Here is an 18819-nt window from a genome sequence, read left to right as displayed (position 1 = left end):
TCTCTACTCAAGGTCTACTTAGTAGCTTTTCCTCCTCCTCAGTGGATGATAAAATTAAGTCCTCCAACTAAACAAATTCAACTTCCTGATTAAGACTGACTGATGAAGCTGAGAGCTCGCTCTTTTAACAAGTAAGTGATTATTTTCATTATTTCAGACTACTATTTCTGAGGAGAGAATTAACATTGATATTTATATAAAACATATCTGACAGACAGAGCCAAGATTGAAACCACCACTTTTACTGACTCACATCAAATGTAAATAAAAGGAGATAAAAGTTGCAAGTGAAATATGTGGTAGGTCATAGTGTAATACAATTATCCAACTATGTAATTATGTTGTTGGTCCGTCTGGGTTATGTATAAGTTTCTAATAATTTTTTTAATCATTGACTATTTTTCACACTGCTATTGTTAGTCTTTTTTGTAGCTGTTAATGTCAACCCTGACTTTGAGTTATTTGTGTGTATTTATGGACCTCAAAAAGACTAGCAGCTGCATTAGCAGATGCTAATGAGAATCCTATAAGCAATAAAAAAGATATTACATGATCAAATTAAGATCTGCAAAAGGCAGACAACACATGGGAATACACCTCAGCAGCAGCGATGAAAAGTGGAGGAACAGATGAGCTCTTTGTCATCTCTGTCTTGTCCAGTCACTTTCTACTGAAAAACCTGTTCAACAGACAGGATTTGTCTGGCACTCAGCTCACACAAACAGCTTTCCTTGCACAAACATGTTTCTTTTTACAGAGTTTCCTTCTTGCCCGGGGAGGCAGCAAGTGAGCTTGCATATTTATGACGAATGCATGTATTGTCATGTTACAACGAAAGACAGGAAAGCATGTATCCCATAAACCTTTGTCTGCAAATCACTGCAAGGGCTTCTACAGACTAACAAACTCAAATGCATGATGCATAGTGGTGAGGATGCAAAGGAGGCCATGCAAAAGATAGACCTCGACAATAATAAATGCGTATTGCCAGCAGGAGAATGTAGCCTGTTTAAGAATGATAGCTGAAAGCCAAGCCATTTTGGGGGGGGCAGATCCATAATGTAGAAATCCCAAGGGGCAGCACCTGCCTGCTTATAGGCATGAACACACATTTTTTTCCCCAAGCACACACACAGAGAGCATGCAGTGCCAGTAGAGGCTGTTGCTGTGGACGGTGTGAGGTGCAGAGTGGGGCCCCTCTTGGGCTGAGGGTCTTTGTTCCTCTTTCATGGGCTCTGCTTCCCTCTGATGATGGGCCCATTGTCTGTGCTTCCAGCAGACCTGCACCATTCAGGCCTGCTGATAAAGCCCCCTTTCACAAAACCGAGGCAGGGGAAGAAGGAGGCAGAGAAAGGATGGTGTGGAAAGGCAAAGGAGATGGAAAGGCGGCTTGTAGCAGAAAGGGTTAAAGGCAAGAAAGAAAAAGTTGTGATGGAGGAGAGAGTTCTGGAAGGGTGAGCAAGACGGATGAGATTTTTAAAGGCAAGGCTAAAAAAAACATCATAGAGAAAAAAAGGAAAGAACAAAAGAACTACTGGACTGGAGTGGAGAATTTCAAGGTGGATGAAAAAATGAAAGGTTTCACTCGTTTCCCTCTTTCGGCTCCACATCTGCTGATCTGAGATTAGCCATCAGGCGAACAGGAGCTCTTGTCTCTCCAGTTGTTTCCAGCCTGTTAGATCACATACTGTGCAGTCAAAACCAGCATGTATCCAGTGTGCTTTGCATGACCCTGAATGTTTTTCCATCACTGCATGAAACTAAAAAAACTCCTAAGAAAGAAAAAATACACTCAATGAGCTGGAGCCGCTTTTTCTGAATTTCGAGGAGCGCTTTATGCCATCCTTAATGAGAGCTAACATCAGCGCTCGACTCGCAATACTCTTGGCTGCAGTTCAGCAAAACACCACTTATGTAATTATGCAGATTTATTTATTTATTGTGTGTAACCATGCAACTGAACCAAACATGCTCTTTTTTTGCTCAGAAAAGCAGGGAAGGAGGAAGAGAAGGCAAAAAAAAGTGGCCGCTGTCGATGTCATGCAGAGCCGGAGGGGATGCTGCTGAGAAAGTCACACAGCGTTCGGTCATACCAGCAGGGCTTGGCCTTGAGGCAGCCTCACCCCTTTCTCCTCCACAGGATTAGAGGAGTGAGCGGTGAGCACTCATCATGGTCATGTGTTTTTCACCAGTTTGCTACACAAGCACACAGAGGGAAAACGCACAAGCAGAACGCAGTCAGAAGTGGTAAACAGTAGCCAAGAGCCACAGGAAGACATGGATTGAGGCCATAGGCCATTGAAGGACAAGGAAAGAGTGAGGCAGCTGGTCACTTAAGATGGTTAATGATCCAGTCACTATTCACTCTGACTAAAAAGCAAGAGTCCAGAAATAAGAGTTGATCTGAAAGAGATATTAAACCAGATTTGCCCTTAAGACTTAATGAGACCTTTCACCAACAGAGATCTTTGTACTCAGAAGTCCATTTATCTGCTCTGAAAAGTAATAATCTAAAAATAGTTTCCCTTAACGATGAGAACGTGTCAAACAGATTCAGTGCACTATTTTAGGATAAAGCCTCGTGACGTGATGCGATGCAGTTGAGTTGGTCATCATAACATAATCTGTACTGAGCCTGTCCAGAATGCTCCATGTCAAAGTGCAATGGCTTGAGTTAAAACATCACATTAATGCAAATGTGTGGCCGCATAAACACACAAGTTACATAAAATGTTCATAGATGGGGCAAAGAGTCTTCAGAGAGCTAACTGCTCTGTGTTGACACATAGCATGAATATACCCTTGCAATTACTGTAAAGAATCACTTTAAAGCTGGTGATTCAAGCATTCTCATTTGGACTTTTAAGCCTTACATTTCAACCACATGTGTGAGAGAAAACTAACAAATTGCTTTGCATATCCTCATCAGAGGGAGCTCATGACGCCTGATGCGTCACGGCATTTAAGGTCAAACAAGAAAGTGAACTTTGTGAAATGTTAAAAATATTCACCAATGATTACAAAGCACTGCCAAAACCTCTGAGGGCACATTAGTGTGCCAAAGCAATGAGCCATTTCAGAGGTGGAGTGTCCACAGAGTTTGTACTTTAATTTTGTCATTTTAATCCAGTGACTGAACCCATTACATGTCTGATATCACACTCTCGTGTGTGTGCAGGGTCATTCAGAGGGCTAAAATAGATTTAACAGGTATCAGGAAGCTGAGCTGAGCAATTGTGTAAGCAATGACACCCACTAAATGAGCATTTGCATAAATCCTTACACAAATAGACATTCTTTGAAAAAGGCTAAATCTCTGTCGCTCAGACTAAGATAAAAATACTCATTTTGTGAATGGAGAGGGGGTTGCAGATTCATAGGTTACGCTGGTAATTACAGGCGGGCAAGTTGGGGAGACAGGAAGCGCTGAAACTGAGTGGCGAGTAAAGCCACAGGGAGGATATGTTTTTAGAGGAGACATGGATGTGTTCAGGACTTCCAGAGTAACAGGCACAGGGACAAAACAACAAGTCGAAAAAACAAGAAGGGAGGAAAGGAAAAAGATGAGGAGATGGAGTGTGAGAGGAAGAAGAAGAGAAAAACAGAGCATGGAAGAGCTCACATGTTTTGACTTCAATTTGTCATCCTGACATTTATAGTACTGCATGGTGCCTGAAATCTAACTAAATCATATTCAACAAATCCCGCCTCATTCAAAGTCTATTTAAATTCAATGAACCAAAGCAAAATTAAGAATGCAAAGCAGAGACAGAAAGATTGGTGTCATTTGAGCAAGAGAGGCGTAGCAAGTGATGGGGGTGAAGTTAAGAAGGCGGAGGGACAAAGCAGGAGGGGTAGGTTAAGTACAAATTTGGAACCACACAAGCCAACCACACACTGAAAGACTGTAATTTGGATTTTCCCAGAATAGCCAGTAAACGAGGGAGAGAGGAGGGACGGAATAACATAAACTCTTTAGCAGCACGCAACACACACAACAACAACACACTCTCCAGGACAGTCAACATGTCACACACATACACATGCATGTAAAGTATCCATTATAGAGAGCTACACTGGTAGCTAAAGACATATAGTATTGCACATATATGTATGCATATGCCCACATGGCACACCACATTCACATGTACAGGAACATAAGTAGAACTTCATGTGTGTGTGGTACAACTTTCCTCTCTTGACTGAAAACATTAAAGGACTAGTTTGACATTTTGGGTAATGCACTTACTCACTTTCATGCCAGGATAAGAAAATTGATGTCATTCTCACATTTGTGTATTACAAAATAAAGCTACAGCCATCAGCCAATTAGCATAGCTTCACATAAAGACTAAAAAAAGGGAGAAACAGATAGTCTGTCACCCTCCAAAGATAATGAAATCCACTTACCAGCACCTCTGAAGCTCAATAATTAACACATCAGTTTAATCCAAACAAAAACCAAAGTGTAAATGTTGTGGTTTTACATAGGGTTATGGGTGTGATTTTTTTGGCTGGTGACTTCTCCCCAGAAAGTCACCTGCTCTCTAGAAGGTCACCACAACTTGCTATTTTTTCATCATAGACCCACTGAGGCATTTATGTGTATCTTCTGAGAACCATAACTCCAGCCTAAGACATTTCTTTGGCTTTTGCTCCAAAGCTAACAACACACTCCTATTTCATGTTGTTTTTTCTCCTTGTTGCGGTCATTGTTGTTTTTTACTGACATAAATCTTTTTCTATAACCAATCACGCCACTTCTACAAGTGCTAACTAATACCTCTAATACTTCCCCTAACAGCTGAAACCAATAATTTCATCAGCAGTAGTAGTGTCATGGCTGATTTATGACTTTGCATTTAACACTTAGAAGCATGCCTTTATAGGGCCGCACACAGTGCGCTCAAGATATCCATCTCCGTGGAGGTTATGTCCTCATCAAGACACCCTAAGCTGCATGTCAGTTGTGCAGACAATGCACAGACACGCATGGCTTCCATCAGCTGTCTATCAAACTTGCCGATAATTGTAAATATACAAGTATTCTGCATAACTGGATACAGATGTTGTGAAAAAACTCGGCAGTATCTGACATGCTGTCTAAAACACTAACAGCACAGACTGCAGAAAAGAATAAACAGAGTGTCATTCATCAGACAGCATAGAAGTTTAAAGTCTAAAAATCAGTTCTAATATGTCAAGTCTTTCCATAGCTGTTCTACACGCACTCTTACTTCATTATCATTTATCATGCAGGCAGGGGAGGTTATAATAGCACGATTCTGACGAGAAGATAGCTGGTTTCAATTCTAACTCTGCTGGGAAAATGTTGAAGTGGAATTCTAAATTCCAATAAAAGTGCTCACTCAGAAGAATATATTTTTCAAAAACAAAATCTGTCTTAAACAGCCTGTACTTATTACACTGAGGTTTATGATGAAACTCATCATGCCAGTCTCGATGATCCATATCTCTGAGTATTAATGCATTTGGGCTGATATCTCCAAGATCACTCATTAGATACAAACCACATTCAAGATGAAAATTATACTGTCTTGTCTGTGTGGGCTTCATGTACTGTCAGGAATATTTTCTGCTCAACGTCACTTATCTCACTGGAGTAAAACCTTTTATTTAATTTCAACTTGTCTAACTTATTGTGCATTAACATCTGATCACTAGCTCGGACAGAAAATGAAAACAGCGAACAAAGGCGACCGTAGCAATGCCTCAAGCCCTCTGCACCACGTTCTTTTTCAGCAGGTCAAGCGGAAGAACTAGGTCAGCCGTTGATTTAAAATAGGTCACGTTGCCCTATTGCTGACGGCCTGTGGGTATTAAGTGTATTCTGTCCTCATTAACAAACAATAATTTTCACTCCAGGATGATCATCCTGTTATCCTTGTTGATGACTTAACCAAAGTGTCATTTTGACTGTTAAAACTTAAGACTCGCTCAAGGATGGATTTACATTTCATTTACATTTTTTTCCAGATTTGATGCATTCAGCAGAAGCTTTAAAATGCATCACCACAATAAGCTTCAATTCCTAGATCAGCATAATAACATGCAGCCAGGAGTATTTGCTTACTTAATATTCTTGTAAGAATTGGCATGAACTATTTATCCAAACACATCTCAATAACTATATATATTTCTTTGTAATTATTTTGGGAAGCTTCACTGAATTTACTATCTGGATTGCCCTGACATAAAAACTATCCATTATCTGGTACTGAAAGTAGGGTAAAGAAATAATGGTATTTTGGGAAATGCTTCCTTGCTTGACAGTTAGATGAGAATATCGATTCCAATCTCATTTCCGCCTGGTAAATCTGAAGCTGACATCAGCAGTCGATGGGTGTTGGTGCCTGGTTCATAGCTAAGCAGTTAGCTCAGCTTAGCACAAAGATTGGAAAGGGAACAGCTAGCCTGGCACTGCTCTAAGGATAACACCCTTCCATTAAACTACAACCTGATTTTTTCACAAATTAATCGGATATAATCTGTCAATTAGTGAGCTTTAGAGGTGTTGTCAGATTTTGCCACCTGTCACTGCTTCCCATTTCCAGACTCCTAAGCTAAGCTAATCAGCTGCCAGTTGTAAATTCATAATTATCAGACAAATATGACAGTGTTGCCAGTCTCTAATCATCTATCTCTCAATAATAAAGCAACAAAAAGCTTATTTCCTAAATGTCAGACAATTCATTTCACACGTGCTCTAGAGGAACAGTTGCAATGACTATGTGGACAGTGTCTGCCTTGAGCTGTCATCAGTTTGACTAATATATTTAATATTTTCTTTGCACTCCAGTTTGTTGTTCAGATGTCCAACAATGGGTGACTTTAACCACAGAGGAAAGCATAACTTCCTGTGGGGATAGTATTTACTTGCTTAAACACATTTGTGATTTTATTGGCTCAGAGTGTGTTATTACTGCAATGTTCTTCTTTCCTATGGTTTCTGAAAATGCTGCCGGGAGAGCTAGTCACTGCTGAGATGAGTCAGCCCATCAGAGAAAACCAGTATCACCACCAGTCATGTGTCATTATGTATTTTCTGAACTTCCCTGTCATAGCTCTGCGGCCGTCCTTCATGATGTTTCTATATTTTGGAAGGCATTCAACACATCTGTGATTTTCCTCCTTTATCAGGTAAGGCAAATAACCTAAAGGTAGGGCACAGCACTAAACCCTAAGATAGCGAAGCCAGATATGCTTTCCCTTGTTTGGTTTAATATGATTTGAGATTGAATTTCTTATTCTGGGTAAACAAGCTGGAGGCCATTCTTGACATCAGAGGGAAAAAACCTCTGTTGTCATGAAAAGTCATGGAGATTTTGTGGTTTGATGGCATTGTTTTGCACAACGCGTGGGGCATCATCAGCCAAAATGTTGGCAGGAAAAAACAATATCGTTCTTCCTGCTCTTCTGTTCGGCTCTGCATTTCAATGATGATTGCTTGTTTGCCATGATGCCAAAATCAGAGAGGGTATACAGTGGGAAAGGCTAGATCATAATGGCTGTCTGTTAGTCATTTTGGCAAGCTACATTGTACATTCAATAGGGGTGACATTTACCCAAATTGTTACTGAGGACATTTTGTATCCATGTGGGACAAAATTCTCCACATGTAGAATTGACCACATCATTTTGCTGTCTGTGTTATGAAGTGACATTTTGTACTCCAGCTAATGCAAGTCCCCCATATACAACTAATTATTTCAGTTCCCAAGGTCATTTCACTGTTCAGTCCAAAAATAAAGGCATTTTGGCAAGCCCTGAACCACACTTGAATGCGAATAAATCATTCTAATGGTGCACACTGACAGTCAGGATCTTTTAGTGGCTTTCATGCTGCTTTGAGCCAAATGTCCAGGCTAATTATATTTGATCCAGGGATCTCCTCATCACACGTTTCTCTCCTCTTGAAGAAAAGGTGAATAGGGCTTGATGAAAGATTGTTATCACCAAGCTAAATGTGCTCAGGTGTGTTTGTTCTGCCTGCACAGGTGCTGCAGGTCATAAACACGCCCATCAAACGTACACACAAGCACACAAAGCGACATTTAATCACACAAGATCGGCATGCGTGTCCATACACATGCCTGTACGCACACACTCACACTTGGTCTACATTACGTTGGAGAACAGGATTTATTAGCGTCTCCCTTTTTTTCAAGCATGCACGATTATAGTAATAAACATACTGTAGTTTTCAGTTTATTTATGCTGCTTAGCTTGATGTAATTCTATCCAGATTATTCTTGGCAAAAGGAAAACTCCACTCAGTTTTCCACAAAACAAATATTGATGCATCACTTCCAAACTGTGCGTAAAAGTTACGTCCGGTCTTGCTGTAAGTGATTGTTGGCTCTAGTTACAGTCACACCCAACATGCTCCCCAAATCAAAATTGACAGATGAATTGAACCTTTTTTTTTCTGGAACACTCTTTCCCATCGATTTTTACTTTTGCTCACTCCTAGCCCCAAGCAAAGAGTACTTTTAAACTAATTAATATATTCCCTGTCATGTCAATAACGTTTTTAAAGGGTTTAAAGAATAAATCGCATCCTGGCAAGCCTGTGGGGATTCTCTGTGTGAAAAACAACAAGAAATTCTAGGAAAATGCTTTTAGTTCATCCATAAAATCTGTACAAAATTATCTCTGGGCTGTTGTCCTGTTTTCTAAAAAAGACTGAACATGAACTCTCCAGTAATATTCCAGGAGATTCAGTTGGTGTTTTGTCTCCTAGTGACTGTATTTAGATAAGTTGGTTTGCAGTGTTTTGTGGTCTTTTGAGTTTTGTATTACATTGTGAGTGTTTGTTTGAGCATTTGTATTGTGGTCTGTGCTCACATGAGAGATATGTCCAGTAGATGGAGTGGATGGGGGTTCATTGAGAGCGTGTGAATGTAGAATCTAACTACTACTGCACAGTTTGCAAATACAGACTGAACGTAAATATTTGTGTGCATTTTTGTGTTTTGGTTTGTCCAAAATGTATGTGCCCATACCTTTCTAAATGCATGTGTCCCTGCAGTTCTGGGAAGTTCATTCTCTTTGAAATTTCTGCATCTAACTGCATTTGTTTGTATATTTGCATTTGGAGAAACCTGGGAAGAACCAGTGTCTGGACGAACCCGGCAGACAGACGGAGGAACATGCCAAAATGTGACCAAGAGAGAGGAAGGCAACATTAAAAACAAGGGAGGACAAGAGGAGGAAAAGGCAGAGAGAACTCAGATGGTGGAGAAAGTGGAGAGAGACGGGGCCCCTGACCTGACCACACTGACACACTCAAGTCTCTCTCTCCTTGCCAGCTGTGCATTGTGGTCGACTCGGAGAGGACACACTCGCACACACATATACTTATCTACGCATGCTGGGGATGAGGACATACTTGGCCTGTGTGCATGTGTGTGTACGTGTGTGTGTGTGTGTGTTTGTATGTGTGTGTTTGAGAGTGTTTTTGGATGTGACAGCCTATCCATGCGTGCTAAAGAGAGTGCGAATGCCACCAAAAATCTCACCGTCTGTGTTTGTTTTCCTTCCAGCCTTTGTGCCTTTGTGTTCATGTCCCTGAACCTGTATGCACATCTGTGTGTGTATACGTATATTTACACGTCTGCTGGAGAGCGCTGGTGCTCATTTCCATCTGTTTTTCTTGCTCAGCAGCTCCAGCGGGCAGGATATTGGTGTGTAGTGTGTCCCCATGAAGCACTCCATCATCACAGCCTCTTCACCTTGTCTCCACATGTGTGTCACGTCTGCGAGCCATTAGCAATGTCGAGCACAAACGGAGTAATTAGGAATAAGTGCTCAAAGGTGCAATAGTTGGACCCCGCAACCCCCCAAAAGATCCCTTCCCACAATCCTTTGCCGCATTCTGAGGCCGCCGTTCCCACCACTGGAGCCTGACTGTTGCCCAATGTGCACGTCTCCTCAAATAGAAATGGTGCTGCTAACAGGCGATGTGGGCACCCTGTGTTTTCAGAGCGGGCCCCAACGAGTGCTGACTGGCTCTCGGAGGAGTTATTTTTACCAACTGTGGAGTTCCGTTGGACTGGCAGGAGTGTGAAGTGCAGGAAATGCAACATGGTCAAAGAGTCATAAAGGGGAAAGTTCCCTCTTAACACAGCAGTTTGTCTTGTCTGTGTATCATTTTGTGTGTGTAGTGCACATGCTTATGTTTATGTGTATCTGTGGGTGTGTAGGTGTACATTACACTGTAACCAAATGCGGGTGGGCTTTTACAGTATGTGTGTTCTGTGTTTAGTTGAGGATAACTGTCCGTGTGTTTGTTGTGTGTGTGTGTGTGTGTGTGTGTGTGTGTGTGTGTGTGTGTGTGTGTGTGTGTGTGTGTGTCTTCATTTCTAGGAAACAGCCTTTCTTTGGTAGAGCAGGCAGCCAACAAATCCTCTGTAACCTCTGTCACCCCCACCCACCACTACCATCACCACCACCTCCACCCTTCCTCACCCTGCAGGAGAGAAGCTGGGAATCAATACTTTGCAATCTGAGGCAGTGAGTGCCAACATCCGTAAACTGAGGTTTGGGCATGGAACAGTCGGATACACGTGCATGTGAACATACAAACAATTACATATAAACACACGAGCATGCAAGCGCACACACTGCGCACACATGTTCATGTTTGCGTGGAAGCGGGGACTTCCCATTCAATCTCATGACATCTTAATTCAGCAGCACCAAGTGCAAAATGGAGAGAAAAACGAATGGAAAAACTGCATTGCTCCAGCTGAGGTCAGTTTTGGAGACAAAACCCTTGTTGAGTGAGCAAAGTAAAAACCTGAAATATGTGCCTTAATCGCTGTCCTCACTCTGCCCTCCAGTGATACGTGCTTCTGCCTGAGTCAAACAAAGGGCGAAGAGGGAAATCAGCACAAACATATTTGCATAAGCTCACAGTTTACTCTTGAGCGAGTGCAAATGTTGTGTTGAAAATGGATCCAAATAAATGTAGGTGCAGTCTAATTAAGATAACGCTTTTTCCATTGGTTCTAATCAGTTACACATATAAACAAATCTGTTTGCTATGCATAGATTTTATGGATAAACACACTGACTTACACACACACACATGCACAAGCACGCCTACACACAAATGTAAACACACTGGGGCCACCATAAATTACAGTCATCCCATCTGGGAGCATTAAGAAGCTGTTAATGAATAGGGTGCTGGAGCAGCAGCCACAAGTGGAGCGAGGCAGCTGGAGGAGGGAGGGGTGGTGAAGGCAGGGAGAACAGGGGGGTGGGTAGCATCTGGGCAGCAGATATGTGTGTAATCATGTAAAAGAGGTTGTGGTAACAGTGCACGTCTTGGGGGAGGAGAGGAATCAAAAGATCTGTTTTGAAGCCAGTGCTCTCTGTGACCTGCCTGGTAGAAAATGCACTGTATTAATGTATCAAACTCAAGTAAAACTCATAATAATAATCATAATCATCTTTCTTTCTGAAATATTTCTATGGAATGTCAAAAGTGAGTGCTCACATTTTAAGCTCAGACATGTATCATTGCACTACCAAGATCAAAAAGCCAGATATACTTAGTTACTCTACACACTCCACGTACTCCTCTATGGGCTGCAGGGAAAGGGCAGTTCAGCCCTAGACTAATGACTTTGCCTTATCTATGGGAGGTGTCGGAGGAGGTGTGGCAACAGAAGGGCCAGTTATCTTAAGTGACCTTTTAATACCCTCGGCCCTTTCACAATGCCTCCACTGGCGGGCGTTCAAAGTGGACACATGGGCAATATACAGAGCAGAAGTGTGCCTCAGAAGGAGACAAAAGATACCACCTGTATGCTAATGTATTGTGAGGCTTTCAGAGAGGGCAGCGCTGCAGAAACAGAAGGATGAAGTGTGCCGCTCTTTTGGAGTAGGCTTGGGGCTGTAAAATGGAAGCAGAGGCCAAAAATTGATTTTGGCCCCTTTCTTTTTTTTGAACAAGTTGAAAGGGAAGAAACAAGAAAAATCTGAAGTGTGCCACTTTATGGGGGAGAAGGTGCTGTAAAATTGATTTTCTCCTTCTTTAAGGCTGCAAAGGAGAGAGACAATAAGAGCAATGTGGATGACTAACTATAGGATGGTGCTGAGGAGAGAAGAAAGGGCATAGGCAGTAAAATTCATTTCCAATCTTTGTGTTAAGTAATGAGAACGCAGGAGAGTGGCGGAGTGTGCCACTTCAGATGGGGAGGGGGGATGTCTGAGGAGACAGATAGGACCAAAGGCTGTAAAATTCATTCATTTTCCTTTCCTCTCTTTAAGTAATGGAGGAGCAGAAGTCGCTGAGGGTGAGTGTGGTGCCTTTGTCAATAAGCAGAGGGAGGGAAAATGGGGCAGTAAAATTCATTTCCTCAGTCCTTATTCCCTATTTTCTTAAGCAAGAGAGAGGTTTGACTAGCGGAGTGTGCCGTGGCAGAGGGACGCCTGTTCATATGGAAAAAAGGAAGCGAGGTCAGAGGCTATAAAAGTCTTTCTCTTATTGCCTCAAGTAATAAGGCAGAGAGACAGCATGTGCCTGTTTGAATGGAGGGTGGAGTAATTACTATTAAGCTGATTTTTAGCATGGCACACATGCACCCAGACAGTCCCTCCTTTTGCAGCCGTGGACCACACATGCTATACTCTCTGCTCATTCATAAGCAGAGTTATGTAAACACATCCTCAGCATGCACACAGGCACACCATTTGTGTCAGTTGGATTTACTGCTATCTCTGTGCTCCTCCAGACTTTGCAGTAGCAGCTTTTTTTTCACACTATCTTGCTTCAGCTGAAAAGCCCGGAGCAATCTATTTACCACTCTGTCTCTCTGTGTATACATCCAGACCTTTATGCTGCATATTTTTCACACCATCTATTGCTATGTTTCAGCTGCAAAAACTCAAACCATCCTCAATTATATAACGCTCTATCAATGCATGTATTTCTTTTTTCACACTATCAGCAAAACGAGTTGCAAAAAGCAAGTTCAGAGTTGGAAAGTTATACTGTCAGCAGGAGTCAGTAGCAATGCCGCTGTAGCTGTTGCATGTACGTGCACATGAAGTACAATCTCTTGTTAGCAATGGTGTCACTTGTTGTTGTTGTCAACGTGACAGTCAGGATGGCAGTATTCTGGGCAACCCTCAAGGCTCCCCAGGGTTTATCAGTGCTGGAAAGGTCTGGGCACTTTGGACAGATCACTGTTCTTTAGAGGAGGGCAGAGCCTGTCATTTTCATTTCAACATATTTAAGGGGGTAATAAGCAAACAAGGCTTTAGCATCTTTGAGATTGACAGTGTGAGTACATGCTGTTCCCTCTCAAATCTAGTTATGCTAAGTATTCACTGGCATCAGGTGCACGTAGCCTGCAACTTCTCCCAAAAAATAAAAAAACATGGCTCTGCAAATACTGTCATTACTATTCAGCCTCTCCTCCACCTATTTCCTCTAGAGAAAGGTACTCAGCTGGCCCCTCTGAGATTGTTAGCACATTCTGTTGAAAATCCCATTCTATAATTGTAATGTGGTGCTAGGTTGTTTACCAAGTGATATGATTTTGGTTCCTCTTTCACATCAGTCTTGTATGTGTTCAAATGGTGTAATTGTGCTTTGGTGCACCGTAGTAATTTAGTGGGCAGGTTATTCACGATGAGCCTCTCATACACTCTCAGGCTGTTGTGTTGTTGTGTCAAGGAAAAGCAGGGAATGGTAAACAGAGCCTCTGGGTGGTCCCCTTTCTCTGGACTCAGACTCCCCGGACACACTGTAAAGTCTGCTGAGAGGAGAAGAGCTCTTTCTTTTCAACACAACCTGCGTTGCTTCTCTCTCCTCTCCTTTCTGTTCTGTCGCTTGTTTGTGGCTGCCAGAGTCTATGGAACTGCCCTCATACATATTGAAGGGGCTTTTGAGGAATCCACCAGTGTGCGGCTTTTTCATCCACTCTTCCCTCCTCTCCCTATTTACATTTGAGTGTCAATCTCTCCCTCCCTTTCTTTTTTTTCTCTCTTTGCATCTGTCTGTATCTCTCTAAAAAAGTACTTTTGCATTCCACTATTCAATTTCTGTTTTTCTCACTCTCTTCCATCTGCCCACTTCCCTCCCTTTCTCACACCACTTAGCTCCAAATTTTCCTCTGCCTAAATTTTTTTGTCTTTTGTTTTGAAGATTAAAACTCTTGTGAGCCTCACTTGAAGTGTCGCTACCTTAACTCACACACCCCTCCAGCTTTGTCTCTCTTTCAATTTCTCTCCCCACTCCAAATGTTTATTTCAGCATATTTCTGCCTTTCTCACTGTCTCCTTAAAAACTCTGCTTGAAAATTATACCTTTCATCCATCCTTCAAAATCCTCCTCTCTATTCCTGCTCCACATTTCCGCTAGTAAATACAGTAATAATCTATTTCTGCTTTTCTAAATCATAATCACTGCCTCTTCTATTTTGTTCCACCTTTCCAGCTTTGCTCTCACCTTCTGCTTCCCTATCTTTGTGTTTGTGTGTTACATCTCATCTGAACATCTTATTACATCTTGTGCTTCTCCTCTCTCCCTCTGTCCCTCTCCTTGTTTGTTTCCTGTCTATTTCTATCTTTCTCACTCTCTTGCCGGCCCCCTCTTATTCATTTGGCATCCGTCCCTCCTTCCGCTTCTCCTCTGCACTCACTTTCGCCTCAAATAAATGTATGTGTGCACGTTAAGTCTCCTCCTCACCTTTATTTTAAACTTTCATCTCTCATATCACCTCTTCTTTATTAAACTTCTTGTAAATTTCCGTCTCTCTCCTACAAGTCTCACATAGAATTTTTCATGTTTTTGCACTGCCTGAAACTGAAAGGGATGGATGGGGTGGCCTGCCATCTAGCCTTCTTCTAAATTACCCTGCATCTCCCCAGAGAGAGCTCTGTATTGTTCATTTGTTTGTCTGTGAGTCACCTGCAATATCTCAGACACCACTTACTGAATTTTGACAGTCTAAGGGAAATGATGCATCACACCTCTAAAATTTCAATTTGCCCTCGGGAAAGAGCCATAATTACAGATCAGTAGGTAACATGTTTGCTAATTACTGGCCCAAAGGTTGCCTACATCATTTATTGGTGAAAACATATTTATTTTAGCCTCATGGTCTATCCCTCCTTTGCCCTATTTCTACTATATCTTTTCACTTTGCATATTGTCCCTCTTAAGTCCATCTTTTTTAAGCTCTTCACTCTCATCTCGCACACCTCCTCATTTTAGCTTTCATTTTTGGTCTTACACTTTCGTTATCTAACGTTGTGTTTGCATTTCTCCTCAGTCCTCCTCCTCCTCATCCGCCTCCTTCTCAGCTGCTCTTTGTCTCTCAGTTTGGCTTGTACGGTGGATTTGCAGGCGTACATATTTGTGCGTCTGTGTGTGCTTCTCTGAATGTCTAAGCACAGCGACTGTCTGACTATCACCAAGGCCACTCACTCGGATGTCATCTTAATAGTCTTACCTGAACTGTCAGCCAACACACTGATCACTGGTTGTGGCTATGCATAATCAAGCACCTCTCTGTTCGCCTCTGATAATTAACCACGGTTAATTAAGAATCGGCCACCTACCACTTCATCTCTCCTCACTGTAACGCTAGGCTTACTTACTGATTACCTTTGTTTTGCTTTAAATTTGCTCCACCTAATCATTAACTCAGCGTTGCTTTCTATTGCCTCAGGAAAGTCAAAGGAAAATCAAGATCTGTGCCAGCACAGGCAAAACCAAGACCATGAACAAACTTGTTCTTCACAGGCAAACTCCTGACTGAGGGATGGTTAAGCTGTATTTACAGAGTCTCTATTTCATAAGAGGAGGTAAACCTGTGCAATGCTAATTACAGGAAACACTTCACTTCCATTGTTTGCAGAGAAAGAGCTCATAGTTTCAGCAGCAACTCCTGCAGAGAAGCTGCACTGACTAACAATAGAGGAAACAAACCAAGGAGGCCAATGTAGTGAGACACACACTGGACCGAGCGGTGCAGTTCTCTTATGTAAATAGATGTTAGGGTGTTGTTTGGGGATGGGAACAAGAAGACAGTCTGTCATTAAACGTCTCATTTGTATTCACAGTGAAGGTACTCACCACTTCTCCTTTAATGGCAATGTTGGAGAGCAAGGAAGAAGGCAGTGGTAACAAGTTTCAGCAGACGACAAGAAGGCAACTCACTGAATATCTGTTACATACAACAACAACAAAAAAGGAGGCCTGCTTTGGTTATTGAGGTGGACTGGAAGAGCACAACAGTTCAGACATGATGGTCTGAGAAACATTTTAAGCAAAGTTGAAATCTGCAATCATGGGTTATAAGAACCTCCCCGAACATGGAGTGTAGGGTTGTTTCTGTGCAGAGGTATTTTAGTTTTCATAGATTTTGGAAGAAAAAAAACCCTTCTTGTTGTGATTTATCTTCTCAGGATCATGGAAAGTGCAATTCTATGACATCATCTAATTACTTTGGTTTGAAATGGTTGAAAAAAACAAATTATGGACAGTTAAGTTCCCATGCCTACATGAAACGGTTTCCCTATCATTTTCCTATATCTTATTTTCATGCCGCAGAACAGGCTCAGTGCAAATTCCATCAGGATTCGAGGTGGATAGGGTAGTGTTTATATGTGTGTGTGTGTGTGTGTGTGTGTGTGTGTGTGTAGTGTGTGTGTAAGTGCGCCTGTGTTGATGTCTGTGTAAACGTGCAGGCCTGCAGGGACCCATGCATGTGTGTTTTTGTCTGTCTGCCTTCTGTAAAAAATATGTATATATATATATACGTACTATATCAGGCTGCAGTTTTGTTCCAATTCATCTTTCTATTTACTCATTCCACAATTCAGGTTGGTATGAAATTAAAGGTCTTCTTATTTGGCTCCTGATAGAGTTTTGACATCTGCATTGTGGTGAAAGCTTTTCCACAACAATTTTCGATTGCAACGCAAATGACAATTATGTTGGCAGTCCCTCTCACCCTCTTATCTTCCCACCGAGCCAGAAAAAACAATTGGACTCTAAAAAAAATTGATCCACCGGGATGAGTGCTCTTCGTGAATACAAAACACATTACTTAGGATGACCTGCTTGACACTGAAAAGCACACAATTACCATGTATATGTGCCTTTCTGCATTTGCACTGAAATAGTTTGTCAGTTTGGACAGGATTTTGAAATGCAGATTGCATAAACCGAATACTCAAAACCACTGAGCATGGAATATATTGTCTGCAATATATAGAGGACTCCTCTTCACAGGTTTTGCTACATAAACTACATAATAAAAAATAAAAGCTTTATGTAAACTGCTTGACAAAATGATAGTGTGGGTGTCTGATAATGTGATTATTCAAAGATAAGGACTATACAGAAAAGAGACAGACCTGGGTTAACAGGAGATGCAGATAGATCTTAGCATTTGCTTTAAGCACCAGATGAGTGGGATGTAACTGAACTGTGATGATACAATTGTCAGGTTGTATGTTGATTTACCTGACATTTTAATTAGCTATGTTGTGAAAATATCAGGCTGACTGTAAAACAAAAAAGAAGTCAACACACTGCAGCTCCCAATGCAGGTGTTTATTTGGATATCACCAGTGTGACGCTTTGAGAACAAGTTTAGTCTGAAGAAGAGCACTGTTCTCGACACATCATGCTGGTGATAGTCACATAAATACCTGCATTGGGAGCTGCAGTGTGCAGACTTTTTCCTTGTTTTTCATTTGATGTTTGGTCTAGCACCTACTTCATTCGTCCTATGTATCTATGCATGAACCACAAACTTTTTTGAGGTTGACTGTTAAAGCCAGAACTTCCTCTAAATGAATTAATTTTTTCATGTGGCTAATTCAATCTAGATGAGATTAATCCAAACAATATATTCTTAAAGGGTTCATCTCAGGTCTGAATAGAGCTTGAATGCCCCAGTTTGACTCTTTTTATGTGGAGCAGGAAACCTTTTATATTAAGTGTTACATTCAGGTTACATCAGGAGTGTACCCTACACTCTCTGCATTCCGTCACTCCTTTTTTAAAACATGGTCCAAATCCCTGCAGAGTGTAACTGATCGCATCCCTGAATCTTATCCATATCCTGAAATAGAGCCAAGCCTTCTAGCTGTGCAATTATTACATTTTTTAAATTATTATTCAGAATTGTTGCCCTTCTTTTAACTTATTTTTCATTTTTGTTGTTTGGTTTGTTACCTTTGAAAGCTGATACGCTGCTAAGCAGCCATGGCAAATAAAGTGCCATGTCAAGCAGAAGCAGGCTTGAAAACCCCCTCTGGCAATTTGGCTCACCAGGCTGAACAAGCTGCTCGCAGTCCAGATTATCCATGTCAATGGAACCGAAAATGAGATGGATGTATGCTTTGTATCTGACAGCATGGAGGTTATATGTTTCCAGTTAGATATACAACCGTTGCATCCCAATTTCTACATTTTTGATTTTATTACTTCAAAGACTTGCTGGCAACTTTGACAAATCATATTCAAAGTTTATATTATTTTACTTCCATATCACAATTGTGCACCCTCAGATTAAATGTGAAATTGGCAAACAGTGATAGTGGCCACTAATGTTCTGATACAAAAAAGTCGGTTGGGTAACTGCAAGATAAAAACATCAACTTCAGTGCAATTAATCTCTATGCAAACACATCAGATGTTGCCCAACCAGTACTCAAGTGTGGGTGGTGCACTCCGGGGATAGATAAGAAATTCGAAGGAAATCTTACAATTTGATCACATTCGAAAGTGGATAAACCTCCTAAAACAACCGTACAATGTAA

This window comes from Scomber japonicus, chromosome 15 (assembly GCF_027409825.1).
Source record: "Scomber japonicus isolate fScoJap1 chromosome 15, fScoJap1.pri, whole genome shotgun sequence".
Lineage (NCBI taxonomy): Eukaryota > Metazoa > Chordata > Actinopteri > Scombriformes > Scombridae > Scomber > Scomber japonicus.
The sequence above is the reverse complement of the archived record's forward strand: the minus strand, read 5'-3'. Positions refer to the sequence as shown.